The 21,270-nt window shown below is 45.1% G+C and overlaps 1 protein-coding gene across 2 annotated transcripts in view; it reads left to right on the forward strand.

The window, feature by feature from the left end:
- Window positions 1-557: 557 nt before the first annotated feature.
- ABCA1 (ATP binding cassette subfamily A member 1) overlaps window positions 558-21,270 on the forward strand; it is a 128,630-nt gene continuing 107,917 nt past the window's right edge. For both annotated transcript variants that reach the window (XM_054031636.1, XM_054031639.1), the window contains exon 1: window positions 558-643. The gene's annotated coding sequence lies outside the window, so the exon portion shown is untranslated. The remainder of the gene's footprint in view (window positions 644-21,270) is intronic.

Genomic DNA, 21,270 nt, shown 5'->3' on the forward strand with positions numbered 1-21,270 from the left:
CAGGAGGCGCTGGGGGGAGAGGGAGGCGCAAGGGCAGGAAGAGGCGAGGGAGGGAAGGGGGCGAAAGGTGGCGAGAAGAGGCAGGGCGGGTGTGTAGCTGGGGCAGGAGGAGGCAGGGTGGGGTGGGTCCTTGGGGGAAGTGGTGGAGTGGGGGTAGCGCCTTGGGCAGAGCGGGGGTTGAGTGCCCACAGGGAACCCCAGAGGTTGCAATGCCTGGAGCAGGGAGGAGAGCCCAGCTGGCCCAGGGGACAGGAGCTGTCAAGGGACCCTTTGAAACAGCCCGGTATGCCAGGAGCCGAGCCCCAGACACACCCCGTCCCTGGCCGCCCATGGGCTCGCAACCCCAGGTGCCCGGGTACGCGGACCGGACCCCGGTGGCGCGCATCGCCCTTTTAAGAGGCGGGCCGGGTCGCCACGTGCTGCGTGTGAGTGACAGCGCGACATAAACAGCAGCAGCCGGGAGCCGTGGTTGACCGATAATAACCTCCCCGCGCGGCGCTGCCGGGGCAGCTATAAAAGGAGCGGCGGGTTCGAGCCCCTCGTCTTGCAGCAGCGCCCGGGCGGCCGCGCAGCGCAGCTCACCGCACTGCTGCGCGCACGGGGCCGGGGCTCCGCGCAGCGGGGAGACCGCAGCGGCACCCAGGTAGGGCTCAGCTGGCGCTGGCTGTCCGGGGTGGGGGGTGTCTGTTCGAAGTGGGGGTCTCCGCCCGCCCTGTGCCCCGCGGCCCGCAAGGGGCTGGGCTGTGTCTGGAGCGGCGCTTCTCCAGCTTTGTTCGCTCCGCTCACCTCCCCCCGTCCTGGGGCAGCCGCCCCCGTCTCCCCCCGCACGGGACACGCTCCTTTGGGGCTTGCCCCTTGCCCTGCTCCCCCGCCTCCCCTGGACGTGTTCACGTCTAGCCCCTGACACCCGTGCCCCGGTTCTGCCCGTCCTCTGCTTTCATCGCCCGCTCGAGCCATCGCTAACCAGCGCCAGCCTGCCTGGGACAGGGGGACCCCTCTCAGGGCCGCCCGGGGGGGGGGGGGTGGCAAGTGGGGCAATTTGCTCCGGGCCCTGAATTGCAACTCTTTTTATGGAAGGGGCCCTGACATTGCTTTGCCCCGGGCCCCCTGAATCCTCTGGGCGGCCCGGTCCCTCTTTGCCCAAGCACTGCTTTGCCCCCCCGCCCCCCCACTGCTTTCTCAGACGGAGCCTCAAGCGGGGCTTGCTGAGGCAGGAAAGCCCGAACAGACTAGCTAGAACTGACCGCGAGTAACCCCAGGCGTGTGAACTCTGCTTCCTTAGAAAAATAACAATTGAAGATCTCCTCCTGGCCAAGTTGTTTGTGCACACACCGGGCTCGCCTGGGGACCGGGCATTCGCGTCAAGGAGAGACATGATTCTGGCAGGGGAGAATCTCGCTCCAAGGAATGTGCTTTGCAAGAAAAAAAGATTGACGGGATCCAGCGAAGGAGGGGGGGGGGGGGGGGAATGGAAAAATAGCTACTGATCAACTCAAGGCTACCTTGTGAATTTCCTGGTTTCCGGTTCCATTTCCCGCCTGGGGGGATGTTTGTGCAGAATCGAAAGAAGTGCTTGGAACTAGGGGGGTGCTTTTAATTTTTCTGAACAGCGTCGTTCACTTTATTTGGGTGTTCTTGTGGGGTACATATTTCATGCTCCCTGCATTTATTCCTCCATTGCGCGATGTGAAAGCCTAATGGGTCAGAATCTGATCTCCCTACAGCAGTGTCACTCCATTAAAGTCAGTGGAATTACTCCAGATGCATACAAGATCAAAATCTGTCCCAGTACTTCTTTGAGTGACAGCAGCTTTCAGGGAGTGTTACATCCTTTGTTTCTACATTATAGCTGATTACTCTAAATTGGTACACTATAACCCATTATCAGCCTATTATAAACACTGATGTTTGATTTCTATGGAGTGTAAACATTTTTTTTAAAGTATCAAAATAAAGCAACGAGATTTAAGTTGCAACTTGAAAACCGCTGATATTTTTCACCAAAAATTCCTTTTAGTTCTAGCACAGATAATGCATTAAAAATGCAAATGAACATTTCCCAATTCTTTTTTTCTATGATAAAAACATAAATAAAAATAAAGAGACAAAATACAGTTTTAACCTAAATACATTTTTTTTTTTTTTTTTAACCTCCGGGAAACATTTAGGGCAGATTCTCTGGTGGGGTGAATCCGGTAAGCCAGTGTGCTTAAATGCTTGGTTGAATTGGGGCCTAAATGGAAACTGAGCTTTCTTGAACATCTGGCCAGGTTAATATTTTAAAATACTAAAACCCAACCAGTGGATCCTATGTACAACCCAACACTAGTCACAGTAGACAACAGATGTGCTTTAATTTTCATGATGTTTCATTAATAACTGGTGTGATAAAGATCCTTGTGCAGTGCTTTATAACTGCCAAGGAAGCATTGTTACAGCACAACCAAAATCAAGCTCAGAGTGAGGTTTAATAGGGATTATGGTGAGGGAAAAGGAAACGTGCCACGTGCCTTGTGCCTCGCTCTTACTGCACATTTTGCGTCTTTTAAGAAATCCAAATGGAAGTATATGATGAGACATCCCCGAAACAGATGGATCGTTGTGAGTTTCTGCGGTGCCCTTGCAGACTGTTCTGCTAAATACAGAATATCAGGGACTCTTGGTGTACTATATTAATGACATGACAGACGTAACTGCACTTTCTGAGCCACTACAATCCATTGTCAATGGGAGCCTGAACGTATGCAAAAACAATGCTGTGCAATCTGTGCTTTGTACTGCACCTGCCTATTAATAGCCAGACTCTGATCCCTTTAGTCACACGAAGTAGCACCTTACTCCACAAATATCCCAACTTCAGTGGGGCTCCAGGGGAAATACATTTCTACTCCACTGTTTTTGAGTCGTGCAGTAAAGTGCAATGCATAGCTGCAATGGGTAGCTAAGCACTGGAACAGATTACAAAGGGGATAATATCGCTTGGAGTCTTCAAATGGAGATTGTCTGTCTTTTTTAAAAGGTCAGTTTTGACCTGATATTTCTAGATTAGATGCAGGAATTGCTGGGTGAAATTCTCTGGCCTATGTTCTGCAGGTCAGGTTAGATTATCGCAGTGAGGTACAATCTCTGAGTCAATGCAAGTCAGCTGCCCCCAAATAGTCACACTTCAAATTCTCCTTAAAAAAACAAACTATTTAAAAAAAAAAAATTAAAATCCACTCTTCTCCATTATGTTTGTGTTCGAAGTGTGAAATAAGCATCCTGAAATGCAGCTGAATCTCGACTTTTTTGCATTTGCAAAAGTTGGGATGGCCTGATATACATATTATAAAGTTCCCAAGTATGGCTCAATATTAAATAATGCAAACAAATATTTTAAAGTACAGAATGACCTCTTCACCGCAGATGCTAATTGTGCGATCTATCCGATAAATAGGTGTTTGTGGAAAAATCTCTAAATACCTATTTACAGCATAGACAGTAGAGGTTTTATAGGATTAAAATCTAAACATTAATGGTGCCAATTACTGGCTGAATCCTGTGGCCTATTTCTCATTTACATTAGGTCCTTCAGTATAAATTTCAACCCAGCCTTGTATGTTTTAGAAGTTTTCAGCTCTCCAATATTTCCATAATTAAATTTCAGCCTGCTCCCCTGAACAAAGAAACAAGCAAATGTGACATTCACAATGTCTTTAAAAAAACATCAGATCTAAGGGCCAATCCTGCAGTCTTTACTCAAGCAACATTCCTATTGACTTCCTTGCAGAAGGGTTTATGGAGTTTTTGTACTGAGGTTTTGTTCTCATTTACTGCAAAGTGAATAAGAAGTAACCTCACTGACCTCAGGGTAGAATCTAACCCGGAGTAGGAGAGTGCAGGGTTCAGTCATAAATTAATCAAATGAGATGTGATTTCAAGGAAAGTCTTCTCTAAGCTACACCTGGGGTGCAATGCCATTGATGGAGAGTTCCCAGGTGTGTGAATGGTGGCAGAATTTGGCCCACAAAAGCATGGAAATATGGAGTTTTGCCTGTAGGTCTATCATTTTAACCCATCCCACCATGTCTGAGTACTACATTGCTTATAGGCTTTGGGCAGTGGGTAACATTGTTTACCACATGAGCTGCACTGCCTAGACACTGTTACCTAGGACTTCTATGGGGACTTGTGTTGCACAGGGTTGGAATTTCACCCCCAAATGAGGAGTTAGGCACAAAGGGCATGATTGTGATCAGACTCCAGTGTAACTCCATTGACGTCCACGGTGTTATTTTTGATTCTCCTTGGTAGAAGTGAGAGCAGAATCAGTCCTAATCTTTTAATTTAACTCCAGATTTCCTTACTTTCCATGGTGATGCGGGGGGCCAAATTTTCTCTTGGTGTAAACTGGCAGAGCTCCATCGACTTCAGCAGAGCTCTGCTAGCTTACATCAGCTGAGAATGTGACCATGGAACTTAAATATTATTTTAATCTATTTTTGTGTAACATACCCGGTGGGTGTAGTTGTGGAGTATGTTAAGAATATACATTAGATATGTATTATTGATCCTGCAAAAGAGAGAGGGATACTATAAAAATACATCCCAGACTAGCCACACTTCTGAACTTCAGTAGATTTTTGTCACACACAGTAAGTCATCTGAAAATGCTAGACGTCAAGAGAATGTTAGTCACCATGTCCCGGTTATTGATGGAATATGGTAATAGATTTTTTTCCCCTTGTGTTCTGTTATGGGTAGGTTTTATAAAGGGAAAAGGCTAGTTCTGCCTTTTTATTTATTTTTTTAAAGCATTTGTCATTGGACGAAGACATGTGATCTCGCCTCAAGGACTGTGGCAGAGAGGCCGAGTAGGATGGAAAACTGTTGATGCAGCTTTTCTGACAAAACAGCCTAACATCATGGACAGATAAAGAACACTCCGAGCACTTTATTCTTCTGAGCAATAGGGTAAAAGGTTGATTAAAGATTCTAATAGGAAAGAACATCAGAGCCTGTAGTTTAAACAGGATAAATATCCACAATCAAGCTGACTTCTTATGCCCGTTAGTTATTTTCTGGGGGAGTGCTGCTTAGAAGAATGCTAGCTTAATCCAATAAAGGACCATTTTGCATTATGTTAACTTCATTAGGGAACCATTGGTTTTAGACAGGGAAAAAAGAGTAGTTCCAAGACTGTACCAGTTTGGGCTAGACTGAAAGGGATATGCTTTGGGAATAAGCAAACAAAGCCCGGGACTCTGACCACAGAATCAAGAGAGCATTTCAAAGGAAATCCAATATTCTCTTTTAATTGGGAGACCAAGTTAGCGGTGCCATAGAAAAGATTTGTAAGTGACCAGAAGTGATTACCCTCAGATGGTCATTTGTTCCAAGTGAAATAACTTGTGGAATATCACCCCAAAAACCTCTCACTACATTTTATACTAGTTAAACCTGGGGGTTTGGGGTGCAGCAGGGGGTTTGGGGTACAGGAGCGGGTATGGGGTGCTGGCTCCAGGAGGGGGCTCAGGGCTGGGGGTTGGGGTGCATCCTCCCGCTGGGCAGCATTTACCTCTGGCAGCTCCCGGTCGGCAGCGGGCGCAGCTAGGCTAAGGCAGGCTCCTTGCCTACCCCAGCCCCACACCACTCTCATTGGAAGGGGCCAACGTGCCCCTGGGGGCAGGGGGCACATGGCTCTGTGCACCGCCCCCACAGCTCTCCTGGCCAATGGGCGCTGCGGGGGTGGTGCTTGCAGGCAGGAGCAGCGGGAGTGGCTGGACGTTTCTGGGAGTGGGACCGGGGGAGGCAGGGAGCCTGCCTTAGTGGCAGCCACGTTGCGCCACCGGAGATCACAATTGACCGGTTGGCGACCACTGACTTAGAGACCGAGAGATTGAGTCTGCTCTACAGCCTTAGCTACGAGCCAGTTGGCTTTCAGCTCATGCACTAAGCTCCAGAAGTCCCAGGTTCAATCCCGCCCGCTGATCTGTACAATGCTTAGCACGATGGGCAGCTCAGTTTCTGGCTTCTGGCTGTCCTAATACAAATACTAAAGTTAAGATGACACTGTGCCAGACACACATGAGAGCACAATCTTTCTCAGAACTGGGGGAGCGGCATATCTCGGGGAGGGGGTATCTCCTTGAGGACAGTAGTCAGGGAGATCTTTGTGTCCGTGTCCTCTTGCTGAGTTTAAGGCCCAAGTTTTCCAAAAGGAACTCTGCTTTCGCAGGTAGGGTGTGTGTTGTATAGTTGTCCTCCGAACTCACTGTGGATGCAAATATTAATTAACTTCTTGCGTGGAATTTTCCAAAGCTCTCAGCATTGGCCTCGCTCTGCTCTCACTGAAGTAAAGTTTCACCTGGTTGATTTCAGTGGGAGCAGAGTTAGGCCCAAACTCCCATCCCTACCTACCATTAGTTGTGGGAGCAACAGCTCTGGCCCCCCTATTTGTGGGTGCACAAATGAAGGCCATATGGAAGCTGGTTGACAATCAAGCCCTAAACAGGTAGCTCTAAAAGGTCAAAGTGACCACTGTTTATTAAACAGAACTGACCTTGTCCTGTAGTTACATAACTCTACTTTTTAACCTAAAAACTCTTTCTTTGCAAGAAAAATGTTTCCCTTCCTGTTGATCAATTGTCTTCCTTTTAAATATTGTTTTTCTTAACTGATTTGCCCCATTAAACTGATTGGCAATTCTTGCTGTCTAGGAGTTTTTTCCATTGACTTCAATGAGGTCAGGGTTTTACCTTTAATCCCTGTTTGCTTACAGGGAATGGACACCACTTCCTCTTTTCTTGATGTGTCTTCTGATGCCCTCAGACTGCCTCTTGCTCTCCCTGAAGCCTTTTCCCCCCTTTTGTTTCCTGTCCTCTTGGTTCTTTTTTTTCTTTTTTCCAGAGCCTCCATCCCAGGTTCATGTCGTCATTTCACTAATGCTACATTCTAGACCCTTCTCCTCAGTCCCAGTCACACATGGTAAAGTCTGGATTTACTGCAGTATTCAGACACTTATAAGCCAGATCCTCAGCAGATACAGACCAGGTTAGCTCCTTTGACTTCAGTGGAGCATTGCGAACTCAACCAGCTAAGGATATCTTGCTCTCCGTATTTAAAAATGGATGGAGCCTATTTTTCTTTTGTTAAAACAAACCGCCTCCTTAACAACTTGGAAATGCTTGACTTTTATATGTATTTTCATTTTTGAAGCCAGTTGTTCCCCGTTCTTTTGTTCTTTCTTTTTATAAACTCCATCTGGTATTCTGTGCTGGATTTCCCTCCCTTTTGAACCTCACCGTCCTTCTGCATAGGCACAGAATTATGTAGGTGAAAAAGAAAGCAATCGTGAAGCAACATTGTTTTTAATTGACCAAACTGGGTCTTTTCACCTCTCTATATTTTTGTGTGTGAAAGTAAAACCCCAAACTCCAAAAATTGAAGTATGTATCAGAAAAATGAGGTTATATCCTGTATTAGATGTAAGAGGAATTTTACGTATTGTAAGTAAAACAAATTGTCCTGAGCCAGTGTTTAGGCTTTTAAAGTTAATGAAGAAAATTCTGCTCTGTTCTGAATCTGAATCTTTCCTGTGCCATGAGATGTAGCTTAGGGCATGAACAAGGCTCTGCCATCCTTGTCTATCCTGGGCTACTCTTAGTAGGTCCTCTGTTAAGTCCCATAAGTTTTCCCTGTCTGGGTCTTGTTTGATGGAGGGATTCTTTCTGTTGGAGCCCTTTGCATGTTCCTCCAGCTGCCCACTGGCACACTTGTCGTGGCAGATGTTCTGGCTTCATTCTTAATTGGTGTCCCAGATCTTTCCATCTTCTTTTCTGGATAACTTTAGAGATCGTTCTTTAGAGATGAGGGGTTTTTGAACTCTGACAAATCTTGGCATTGGTTATAAATTCATTCAATTTAATACCTTGTAACTTCCTGAGCCATTTGCTTTTGAAGGCTGCTGGATTTCCAGCATTTACATCTATATGTTAAGGTAGAAATAACATTTGAGTTGAGTATCAGGGGGTAGCCATGTTAGTCTGTATCTACAAAAACAACAAGGAGTCTGGTGGCACCTTAAAGACTAACAGATTTATTTGGGCATAAGCTTTCATGGGTAAAAACCTCACTTCTTCAGATGCATAGAGTGAAAGTTACAGATGCAGGCATTATATACTGACACATGGAGAGCAGGGAGTTACTTCGCAAGTGGAGAACCAGTGTTGACAGGGCCAATTCAATCAGGGTGGATGTGGTCCACTCCCAATAATGGATGAGAAGGTGTCAATTCCAGGAGAGGAAAAGCTGCATCTGTAATGAGCCAGCCACTCCCAGTCCCTATTCAAGTCCAGATTAATGGTGTTAAATTTGCAAATGAATTTTAGTTCTGCTGTTTCTCTTTGAAGTCTGTTTCTGAAGTTGTTTTGTTCAATGATAGTGACTTTTAAATCTGTAATAGAATGGCCAGGGAGATTGAAGTGTTCACTTACTGGCTTATGTATGTTACCATTCCTGATGTCCAACTTATGTACATTTATTCTTTTGCGGAGGGACTGTCCGGTTTGTCCAATGTACATGGCAGAGGGGCATTGCTGGCACATGATGGCATATATCACATTAGTGGATGTGCAGGTGAATGAGCCCTTGATGGTGTGGCTGATGTGGTTGGGTCCTCTGATGGTGTCACCAGAGTAGATATGGGGACAGAGTAGGCAACGAGGTTTGCTGCAGAGATTGTGGTGTGGTGTGTAGTTGCTGGTGAGTATTTGAGTTGAAGAGTCCTCGTTTTGATCTTTACATTTTGGAATTTTTTTTTTGACCAGATCTTGTTTAAGCTGGTCAACACAGCTGCCATTTTGTTAGTTCATTACTTAATTTCCTTTTGGATATCCCTATCGGCTTGCATGTTACTGCCAAAGTATGTGAATTCAGTTACCGCTTGTATTTCTTTGCCTTCTAATGTAATGCTTGAGTTGGGAGTTGCTGGGATTTTCATTAGATTTGTTTTTTCTTAACAAATTATTAGCTCTGTCTTTTCTGTGATGCTATAAAGCTTTCTGGTCTTTACTTTCATGTTGGTTGAGCAGTTAAAACCAGTATATTGTCAGCAAAATCTAGATCTTCTACTGTTCTGTTGTTGAGCCATGTGATGCCTGTGTTGTATTTGTCTACACTTTTTCCTCATAATGAAGTCAATACCAGTGCCAGACAGTAAAGGTGAGAGAATACATTGTTTGACACCAGTGTCTCTTGAACTGTTTGCTCAAGCCTGCCGCATTTTACTTCAACTGTGCAAGCTGCCCCTTAGTAGAAAGCCTTGATAATAACTGTATTTGTTGGCATGCCACTACGCTTCAGGTCGTTCCAGAGTGAATTGCGATGTTAAATGCTTTCTTGAAATCTGTGAAGTTTGATGAGTGGCTTTTTGCCATTGGATGCTCTCTTTAAAGAACATTCTTAGGAGGGAAATCTGGTTGATACATGATCTTCCAGGTCAAAATCTAGCCTGCTCTTCCCTCTAGTTTTGTCTCCACCACTTCCCCTATTCTGCTTAAGAGGATACTGCAAGGAGAAAGGAGTGTAGCACCCTCCAGTTGTTACAATCACTTAGGTCACCAGGCTTTGCTATTGTAACTATGATGCCATCTTCCCATTGCTCTGGAGCCATTTCTCACTGTTGATGAGTTCAGTGATTCTTATCAATGGTGACACCCGTGCTAGTGGACTGACCTAAATGGAATTGTGTGGGTGTGCTTAAGAGCAGAATGTATCCCCATAAATGTAACTGACAAATTATTAATAGTGCCAGTGAATCCCAAAAACACCACTAAAGAATTCCCTCTTCACCCAAAAACGATGTGGTGTTTCTGCTAGTTACCGCAGTTGACATATGATAGTTTATGGCATATTGGTCCCAGAGGGCAAAGCCCAAGACAAAAATGACTGATGTTTGAACTTCAGTGGGTGAAGCCTGCACACTCAGTGTGATGTGCACCGTCCGTTACAGAGGTCGGTTTTTATCAGGATTATGCAGTAAAGATTTTTGTGGACGATACGTTGGCTCTTTTAGAATAGAGTTACTCTGAGATCAATGCTGAGCCGAGTCCAAGCTTTGCAATTCTGGTCTCAGTCGGATGTGCACTACTATTTTCAGATCCTGCTACATAGGCTAGCACATTCATTGACAGTAAAAAGAGATTTTCAGCTCATATGGACTCTGGATCTTTGGACACTGGCTGTGATTGACTATCTTATTTGCTTTTGTCTTTTGGACAGATTGGAACCTTGCTTTTCTTGTGTTTTATCTGGCACAGAGAATGAACTAGATTTTGGCCTTTGAGTTTAGGACAGCCAGGGACTTTCGTTTATAATAAGAGAGCTTCAGTATCTCAGCCAGTTAGTCTTTCTAGTGGCTTTAGGAAAGTGCATGATAAGTTAATGAATTTCATTTGGGGTGTAATACTTTAAGTTCAATGATGTATGCAAGTGCAACTCCTTTGATCCTATTGGAGCTGCACTTGTTTTCACCAGTGCAGGCAAATGTGGTCCTTGGAGAATAGATCTATGGATACCTTATAGATGTACCTATATGTTGATAAAAGCTGGGCTGGTTTGCTGCTATCACATAATGAATGTGGGATCAGGTCCTAAGCCAGTAGGAGTGCTTCTCTTCAGTACATGCGGTAACAGGCATTATTGCATTGCAGAATTAGGAATTTGCTTGTTGCACTATATGCTGGGAGCAGAAGGTAGCTTGCTGAATTCATTAGGATATAGAAAGAAGGCCTGGTTCTCCATTGCATGTGCTGTGTGCAGGAATTCACGCAGGGGCAAAGTGGGTGTAAAATTCTATCAATCTGATTTGGTAGCACTTTGTACTCCCTTTACACTCCCATCGCACCCATGTAAACACAGCACACGGTGCAGGATAGTGCTGAATCAGGCCCAGAATGTTGCACTGTACACATGTCCTATGTGCTCTGCTTTTTTACCTCTCCTCCAATTGTTTGTTATGCAGTGATCTTTCCTATGCTTTTCAGATGGAATCCTTTAAATGATGTTACGTTAAGTATGCCATTAAAGTGCAGCTATAAATAATAATAAAAACTATAAAAATGGTATTCTGGGGTCCCCTATTGATTCTGCCTCAGTGACTTCCAGCTCAGATTTGCTCAATTTGTAAATCAAAAGATGGATTTTTTTTTTTTTTTCCCTAACTGCCACCACTGCAAGTTTAATCTGGGATCTGAAATGTCAAGCTGTTTCCTTCCTGTCTCTAATGAAGACTCTAGTAGGAGAATTTGCCTGACCACTTTCTTGATGCATGAGGCAAAACAGAACCTAGCTCCGCTTCTCAGAGCTAGATGGGCAACATTGTGTCTTGCAGTTCCTATCTACTAGTCTCCTTGTGCATTCCCCATATAACTCTAGCACGCCTCTCTGACCTCATCTCCTCATGCTTTCCCCATGCCATTAACACTCTCCTTTTTTTTTCTATCTCCTTCTCCCATGAACATTTGTCTTGGTCAGCACTAATCTCTTACATGCGCAAGATCTTGTCCAAAGACTTATGCACCAACTATCATCCTTGCTGCGTTCAAATCCTGTTAATTTCTGCCACAAGCCAATACAACAGTGCCCCTGGTTTTGTCATCAGTGGGACTTGAACATCAATCTTGTGGCTCTAAAGCCATGTGACTCTAAAGCCATAAGGCTCTACTGCCGGAGCTAAAACCTCTGTGAACAGTCCAGCCACTAGAGGGAGTCAGAGTTCCCTGTGTTAGCACAGATTATGTTTACAAGAAACAATTTGATTAAATTTAAAAGATTAATCATCAAGAATTGTTAATCAACCAACTGTGGAACCCTATGATCTTATTTATGTAACTCTGTCCTCCTTCTCCACATTTTCTTTGTTCTCTCCTTCACTCGACTATGTCTTGTCTGAATTCTACATTGTACTCTTCAGGACAATGGCTTTTTGTTTATATATGTATTTTATTTAATCAATTTGTTTTGTGGGCTGGGAGAGGTAGGTGGGGAAGGATCACTAGCCTACCAGTCAAGGCAGCCACCAGCCACCAGCAACCAAGCACCATCCTCTGGCCAAAGGAAACAGAGGCCTGGGAGCTCCCTGCCTAAGAGAAACCTGGGTGACAGAAAACCAGAGAGCTTGTGGGGTTCCAACCTCGCCAAACTTACATCTGCCCCACCAGGAGGAACATGGGACCACAACAGGATGCCACCCAAGGTCCACGAGGGGGCATTAGTAGCGACAAATCACCACAGGAACTTGGACTATAGGGGCCATGCCTCAAACTTAAAGGATGGTTTTAGGAAGTAGCCCAGGGCAGTGAAGGTAGACTCAATGCTGGGAGCATCCTTAGTCGGGAGTTGATGTCCACAGGCTGGGACCTAGTGGAGAGGGAGGGTCTGGGTCCCCCTACAATCCCCCCCCCCACCTTAAAGGCTGGGGCACATTTACCAAACAGAGGGCCGGAAATGAAGTGCTCCAGTCACTAGGCAACCTGGCCCTCCAACCCCCAAAATAACCAGACCGTTCAGGGCAGGTGGGGATCTTCTGCCCAGGAGGGCAGCCTACTTACTGGAAGGAAAACTCTGATCTCAACCCCCCTTGTGGAGTAAATGATGCTTCGTGCTTGGCAGCAGTGACACTGGTGCCTCCTGTAGGTGATCCACCGGGTCTGTGGCAACGAAGTAGGAAGAATGGGCACGTACCTAACTCAACGGGGGGAAAGGCCCTCTCACTGCGGTGTATGTCCGGGACATCAACCAAAACGCTCTAGTTCTTTGTGGGGTGAGGTGACTAAGTCAGTGCAAACAGTCTCATCTTTTTGGTGAGTTACGCAGGGCAGCGGTAGATATTGTTAACGAGGAGGGGTGAGACTGGCCTGTATGCTTCTCCACCAGGGACTACTGCTAATGGCGAGAGGGCATCTCAGCCCTGTGCCAGAAGATCACCTGGCAGCCCCAGGCCAATAGGATTTCTAGCGGCCAGTGTCTGAGCTGTCAGAGAGTTGGCGAGACCAGTGGTCAGAGAGAAGAGTCTGAGGAAAAGCAGTGACCTGCGCAGCCAAAGAAATCCCACATCATAAAAGCAGCAAGGCTGAATGTATCCAGTTTGGTAAAAGGCGTGGAAGTAGCGGATATGATGGTAGAGAGGGATTGATGTTCTGTGCCTATGGGAAATGTGATGGACGGGGACACAGTGAAAGCGTTGGGCTTCGATTATAACTTTGCCTATGTAAATGACAAAAGGGGTGATAACGGAATCTGGCTGGTAATTAGAGGAGAGCTGAGGAAAAGGATGGTTGAAGTTTTTTGAGTGTGACAGACTATATGAATCCAAGTTAAAGAGCACCCTCTATTTGTGATACAAGTATGCATCTCAGCAAGAATGTGGTAGAGAAAGGGAGTTTCTCCAAGACTTGCAGACACAGCAATGCTGAAGGAGCTGCTGTTGGTGTTCTGTGATATAACAAATACGCAGGTGGGCAAAAACCACAAGGGGTATGAGCTGTGCTTAGGAGACTTCATCCTAAACTCTATGAATGAGAAAGAAAGTTACTAGATATTGCTAATTAATGGATGACAGCCAATACATGGTTCCAAAAGACAGTGAGCCATTTGATCACATATGACAGTGGTGGAAACAAAAGCCAGATTAATACAATGTTGAGGAAATCTCAGTTAAGTTATGGACTGCGAAGTGACACCTGGCAAGATGGCAGTGCTACAGCACAAACCTCTTGTGGCAAAGACTGCAGCAGAGTGTTGGACAAGGAGGGAACTAAGGTCAAAAGAAACAGGATTAAAGTACAGACGTTACGGGGAAGTGCACAGAGAAGCGTTTGCAAGCACTACAGGATAAGTATCCGGAAATAGATTTGGCATCGGCTGAAGAGTGGAACTACCTCCAAAGAACATGAATTGTGGCATCAAAGAAGCTTGTGGATGATACAGATGGAGAAAACCAAGGGAGAGAGAGGAGCAGTGGTGGACTGATGAAGTGCAGATAGCAACTGAAACAAGAAAATGGCACGTAAAGAGAAAGGAATGAACCTGTTGGTTTCTAGTAAAAGCAAATACAAAGAAGCACCGTGAGCTGCCAACAGGCAGTGAAGAAGGCCGAAGAGAATGCCCTATATTTCCTGTATGCTGAGCATGTAAACTACCCACAGCTGACTTGCAAAAAGATCTATGTCGCTGCAAAAAATGAGGCAAATGGATGGAGGATGGTATTGTTCATCCTTTACAAGTGTTTACAAGCGAAGGAAAGGTGGAAACAATCCTTTGATAGTCTTTTAAATGAGGCAGAATTGCCAACATGTGATCCTAATGTGGTGCCTGAGCCTGACTTAATGGAGGAATAGGTGAGACATGCAGGCCAGATAATGACTAGTACGGCAGAGAGATGTGGTGCTGGATCTGGTGAAAGCCTTGGGCAAGAGAGGCATAAAATGGATGAACAGAGTGGTTAAAGCCATATGGCAAGACAAGAACATTCCCAGAGATTGGTGCAAGTCTATCCTGATGCCTGTATATAAGAAGGTAAACATCAATGACTGGAAACTATTCAGGGATAGAGGTATTGGCACATGGGGTGAAGCTACTGAATGCGCCTTGGATGTCAGAACTAGGAGGATGGTGGAACCCCACTTTGAACAAGAACAGTTGGGTTTTAGGAAAAGATGAGGAACCACAGATGCCAGGTTTGTAATTTGGCACAAGAGAGAGAAGCGGCTAAGTACCACCAGGACTGCATCTGGGATTCTACAGACCGAGAAAAGGCATATGATACAGTGGACAGGAGACTGCTCACACCAGTGCTGAGGAAATATGGAGTGTCTGAGGATTTAATAACGTCAACTGAATGCTCTATATAGATTACCTAAGAGTATGCCAAACATGTTTTGGAACTAAAAGTCCCTTTGAAGGAGAAGTCAGATGGCACCAGGGGTCGGCCCTCAATTCATTGATATTGATCATACTGATATGCTATGTCAGCATGAAGATCCCAAAAGGAAAAGGTGAGAAACTGCTATATAGCAATAAGGGCATCCTCAAAAGAAGACCTGTAGGTACTTGTAGTAACCCAGTGGTTAGGGCTGCCAACTTTCTAATTGCACAAAACTGAACACCCTAGCCCTCCCCCTTCCCTGCGGCCCTGCCCTCCCCTCTACATTCCCCCTCCTCACTTTCACTGGGCATATGTATCCCAAGGGATCCTATTTAAAGTGATTTGGGTATCAAGCCAAGGAGTTTTGTTTAGATCAGAGAGACTGATTCACTATGTGAACTGAGATTATTTAAGCAACTTCCTGTAATTTTGTTACTGTGCTTCACGTTGTAAACTTCCAGTCTGGTGAGAGGTAGGGATACAAGAAAGTTACCATACACACTGCAGGTTAGTCCAAAGCTTTCTTTCCTTTTTTAGTAGCCTACAGCCAATTTCAAGCTGCTTTCATTGTTTGACTTTCACAGCAATAAAAGTGCATACTATTCAGACAGCAGGCAAATCACTTTAGTCTTGGTTAAAATGTGAATTTGTTTTTATTTGTGTGCATTAGAACAAGACTTGGATCTGTTTATTAACACACATTGGCCCAGATTGTTAGCTGGCACGAAATGATGTAAACTAGCTGAGGATCTTGCCCATAACTATCAACCAAGAGTAATTATTGTGTGATTAATCTCGTCCCTGTTGCCTGCTGAGTCAGCAGTTCCCTGGTTGTGCTGCAAAAAGGAGAGCTGCAAATACAAACCAGTGATTTAAGCTGGAGGGGAGCTATTGCAGAATGATGTTTTAAGGCTGTATAGGAAATGGGGGGGGGGGGAGGGGGATGGGTTTGCCTATTTGGAAAACCTAAGTGATCTAGAAGCTAGTGTTTGGGAATTCTGAAAGAGCGGTTTCCAGTGACTGTCTGTTCAGTTGATAGCAGTCCTGTGCTGCAGCTAGAGGGTTGTAGGTTCAAAGCTCTTCTCTACAGCAGCTACAGGGCTTTCTAGCGCTTAGGCCAGGAGACTGAGAATTGGGATCCGTTGATTGTATTCCCAGCTCTGATCCTGGGTCAGTCACTTAACTTCTGTGTCTGTTTCCTACTTTGTAAAATAAGGCTAGCGATGCTTTAACTCTCTGTAACTTGACTCGGCTTCATTAGAGGAAAGATGTTCTAAAAGCACAACTTTTTTTTTATTGCCATCAAAGTACCATTGTTTGATTGACTTGTCAGACCGGGGTCCTGACTCCCCATCTCCACTGGCCCTCCACGTGGAAATTGACAATTCTGTGGCACTTGTAGAGAAGGGTGTTGGAGAAACCCAGTGCCCAGTCCAATTGAAAGCTGCACACTTCAGAAAGTTGTTCAAGAGTTTCCAAGTCTTTGTGGTGGTGAGCACATAATAGATACTGCCACTCAGAGCTCTCTTGGTCATCCCAAAGAATTTCACAAACACCTTTGCTATGGAATCCATTACTGTTTTAGCACTAGTACAAATGAAAGCTTACCTTGTGTACACATGCTGTTAGTGGTCCTTTCTCTCTTGACTTGAACAGAACTAAGTCTAAAGCTGTCTGCCTTAAGTCCATTGGTCCAATTAAAGTTGAAAAGTTTACTGTAACTATTAGTTTTAATAAGCTTTTCTCCAGATTTCTGCACCTTGCTATGGTAACTTCTTGGAAGCTACCCTCAGTCATGTCCTGTTAAAGGCAGTGATCGCATGTGTAACTATGTAGAAAAAGCTCTTAGTTGTAGCTGCTGTATCCCATTGTGCTGGGAGAAGCTGAAATTTGACATCTGATTTTGAAGAGCTTTCAGGCAGATGGTGAAGGTTGAAGACTGTGATTTAGGAGAGCTGCATATAATTCCCAGGTCTGTTGCAGGCGCCTTATGTGACCTTGGGAAAGTCACTTAGGCCCAGATCCCCAGAGGTATTTAGGCACCTAACTCCTATAGACTCCAATGGGAGTTAGACACCTACACACTTTTGAGGTTTAAGGCCTTAATCTTTCTGTGCCTCAGTTCTCCATCTGCAAAATAGGGATAAGAGCACTTCCTTTGACTTGTTTATTCGGAATGGTAACTCTACATGGCAGGGATGGTCTCTTGTTATTTGTGTGTACAGCACCTGGCACAGTGGGGCACCGATCTCAGTGGGGAGCTCTAGCATTACCACAATACTACAAGTAAGGGCTTTGCAACACTAATCCTAGAACCATAGGGATAGAAGGGACCACAAGGGTCATCTAGTCTAACCCCCTGCCAAGATGCAGGATTTGTTGTGATTATTTATCAAATGCAGCCTGGAATTCCTTAAAGGAAAGTAAATAAGACATTTCGTGCATTGAGTCAGAGTTTAAGGCCAAAAGGGACCTTTAGTTCAGTTAGTCAGTGTCTGACAGGCCATTAAATTTCACCCAATTACCTTCTGTTGAACCCAGTAACTTGTCTTTGGCTAAAGCGTAACTTCCAGAAAGGCATCAGTGATGGAGACTCGACTGTTTCCCTTAGTAGCTTGTTCTAGCGGTTAATCACTATCACTGTTAAACTCAAATTGGAAATAAGGCACACATTTTTATCTGGCTTCAGCTTTCAGCCATTGATTCTTGTGCCTTTGCCTGCTAGATTAGAGCCCCTTAGCCTTTCTCTCTCCTGCTGCTGATAGCTCACCTCAATTGATTGGCCTCTTACAGTTGGTCTGGCTACTTCCACCCTTTCATGTTCTCTGTATGTATAAATATCTTCTCTCTGTGTGTTCCAGTCTATGCATCCGATGAAGTGGGCTGTAGCCCACGAAAGCTTATGCTCAAATAAATTCGTTAGTCTCTAAGGTGCCACAAGTACTCCTGTTCCCTTAACTCTCAATATCTTCTCCCCAGGAGAAGGTACTTGTACACTGTAGTCAAGTCACTTCTCAATCTTCTTAATAAGCTAAACAGGCTGAGCTCTTTAAGTGTCTTGCTGCAAGGCATTTTCTCCAGCTCTTGAATTGTTTTTATGGCTACTCTGGTTTGATTTGATAAGATTCATTTTAGAACCTGATCCAAAGTCCACGAAGTCATCAAGGGCTCATTCACCTGCACGTCCACTAATGTCATATATGCCATCATGTGCCAGCAATGCCCCTCTGCCATATACATTGGCCAAACCGGACAGTCCCTCCGCAAAAGAATAAATGGACACAAATCGGACATCAGGAATGGTAACATACAAAAGCCAGTAAGTGAACACTTCAGTCTCCCTGGTCATCCTATTACAGATTTAAAAGTCACGATCATTGAACAAAAAAACTTCAGAAACAGACTTCCAAGAGAAACAGCAGAACTAAAATTCATTTGCAAATTTAACACCATTAATCTGGGCTTGAATAGGGACTGGGAGTGGCTGGCTCATTACAGAAGGAGCTTTTCCTCTCCTGGAATTGACACCTCCTCATCTATTATTGGGAGTGGACTCTAGGCCGCGAAACTTCCTTGCACCAGCCCTGAGCATGCTTCAAACTTGGTCTGGTGGGTCCATGTCAGTCTCCATGGCCCCTCAGTCCTTGGCCTCTGCAGAACTGTCAGCTGTAGTAGTTGCTTTTGTGGTGTGGATTCTTGCCCACTAACAACTGGACTGAGGCCACTGAAGTTATTTAACATGGGCCACTGAACTCTCATCAGCTGGTAACAGCTGTCAGTCACTGCTGAGCAGGGCTGGTGATCTATAGGTTAAAGGCTCTGTAGCCCATTATCAATATTCTGAAACATCCGGATCCCCTGGTATTTGATTAGTTTGCTATGTTCCCTGTCTAAATAGTGATTTATTTTCTAGAGGAAAGGTCTTTCCCTGTCCTAGAGCAAACAGCTGCATTGTTTGCAGACAGATTTTTTGAAGGCTGTTGTATGTTTGCTGAGTACAGACCCCAGGAATGGAAGGGCGGAGGGAAGAGAGGCAGGGATGGATTCTCTGCCACAACAGCTTTTTTCTCTGTTTAAATTCTAAATCTGTAAAATCCAGCTTTCTGTTCGGACTGGGTCTGTCTTTGGGGACTCCTGGCTGACAGGGTTACAGGCACTTAGGAATGCTCTGATTCTGAGCAGTGGAGAAGTGTTGTACCAATAACAAATGGTGACTCGAAGCACACATTTTGCTGTCAATGCGCCTGCAGCACTTACGGCAAAGATGGTCCACTTTGATCGTTTACTGCTAAAATTAATGATTTCTGCTGCACTGCAGGATCGTCCCTCAGATGGCATGTGCAGATGGGGGGGCCTCTGCTCTGAAATCTCTCCTGCCATCTGTAGGGTTGGAGAGCCACTTGGAAGAAAGAGGTATAGGTGACAAACTGGGGAAAAACAATAAGGAGTCTGATGACCCCTTAAAGACTAAGATTTATTTGGGCATAAGCTTTCGTGGATAAAAACCCACTTCAGATGCAGGAAGTGTTTTTTATCCATAAAAGCTTATGCCCAAATAAATCTATTGGCCTTTAAGGTGCCACCGGATTCCTTGTTTTTGTGGATACAGACTAACACGGCTACTCCCTGAAACTGGGGAAAGGGCATGGACAGTTCTGTGGGCTGCACTGTGACAGATATGGCAATTTCCTGCAATATCCTTTGGAGACCTATTAAGCCACAAAAAGATGGGGTTTTGCTAATTGCAGGAGGGGTATTTGCATTCACTGTCCCTTAGCCATTCCCCAGGCAAACCACACTTTTTTTTGTTCCAAAAGTCCATTCTTATCTGGCACTTTAAGGGTGATTTCTGTATAAAGAAATAGGCTGATCTGCCCAGCCAGGGTTCTGTTTCTTAATCTGAAACAGTTATGAACTTGTAACCACAGAGAGAACCCTGTTGTGAGTTTGGAAGATCTCACACCTTCCAGAGACCAAGGTTGAAGTTAGGGTGATCTCCGATGAGCTTTTTAGCATGCATGTAGGATTTTTTTTTATATTTTTTAATAGATTTTTTTCTCTCTAATGCTTTCATCTTAAGAATAAGTGTGCTTCTTTGTTAGAAAGGGCTGTGTAGTAACTTATAACTGTGGGCCATTATACTGTTAATAGAGTCTGGAGGGAAAGCGAAGTGCAGACACTGGTTTAGGCAGGATAGCTTGCCCCAAATATCACAGTGTAGGCAGGGAGGATGGGCAGCCTGGAAACTGGGGTCTCTACCCAAGAGTAGTGATGAATGAGGAGCTGGGAGCCTATGATGTCATGGGCAGGCCACAGAGGGAGAATACAAGTACAGTTGCCTGGAGCTGTGACATGAACCACTCACTAATTTGGTGATTGGGGGTGTTAAAACCCAATGGAACGATCTGGAGGATGCTGTGAGAGGGGGAAATTTACAAATTTCTCTCTCCTGACTCTCTCCTGTGGATTATTTTGGTGGGTGTGGATGATATTCAGCCAATTGCTGATAGGGCAGACTGCAGCCTGTATGGACAAGTGGCCAGAGATCTGTCTTCTCATCCTCACCTCGGCTAGTATCAGAACAGTGATGTGCACAGCCAAACCCATGGAGCTGTGCATGAGCTTAGGCAGAGTATTCGCTGCCAAATTATTTGCATAAAATCCAATAAACACTCGTTTCTCTGTGAGGACCGAGAATAACCTCCCCCACCAGAGTTCTGGATTGAGTCTTGTCGTGTTTTCCAGTGATCAAATGCAAAGGGGCCTCCTGACCATTGATTTGCTCTTGCTTGTTCTTTAGCAGAAACCTTAGATTGTACTCAACCCTCCCTTGCCTCTGCTAAGGTGACTGGGCTCTGTGCAGAAATAACGCTGCTCCAGATGTGCAATCACAGCCCAGTTCCGTGCTCCAAGTAGCAATCAGTTCTTTTTATTATTTGAATTCCGATAGCACCTAAAGGCTCTAACTGCAATCAGGACTCCGTTATGCAAGGTGCTGTACAGCCACTTCAGTAAGAGACACGGTGTCTGTCTTGAAGGTCCTAAATAGGTAAGACCGCTAAAGGAAGAATGATTATCCCAATGCCTCATTGAGGGAACTGAAAGAGAAGTGACTTGCCCAAGGACGTCTAGGGAGCTTGTGACAGAGCTGGCAATTGAGCTTGTGTCTCTTGAGTGGGTATGAAAATGAAGGTTCTGCAGATACATCACAGAATCTTTTCTACCGGCCTGTTCCTGTTCAGTCCTGCACCTGGGAATAGCTGGATTACTTGCAGTAGCAAGCCCTGTGCATTGTGATGCGTGTATGCAGGACACTTATAGACAATAAAGCTCACTCCAGACCTCACCATCTGCCAGAGTTAAGG

This window comes from Malaclemys terrapin, chromosome 6 (genome assembly GCF_027887155.1).
Source record: "Malaclemys terrapin pileata isolate rMalTer1 chromosome 6, rMalTer1.hap1, whole genome shotgun sequence".
In the NCBI taxonomy this organism is placed as follows: domain Eukaryota; kingdom Metazoa; phylum Chordata; order Testudines; family Emydidae; genus Malaclemys; species Malaclemys terrapin.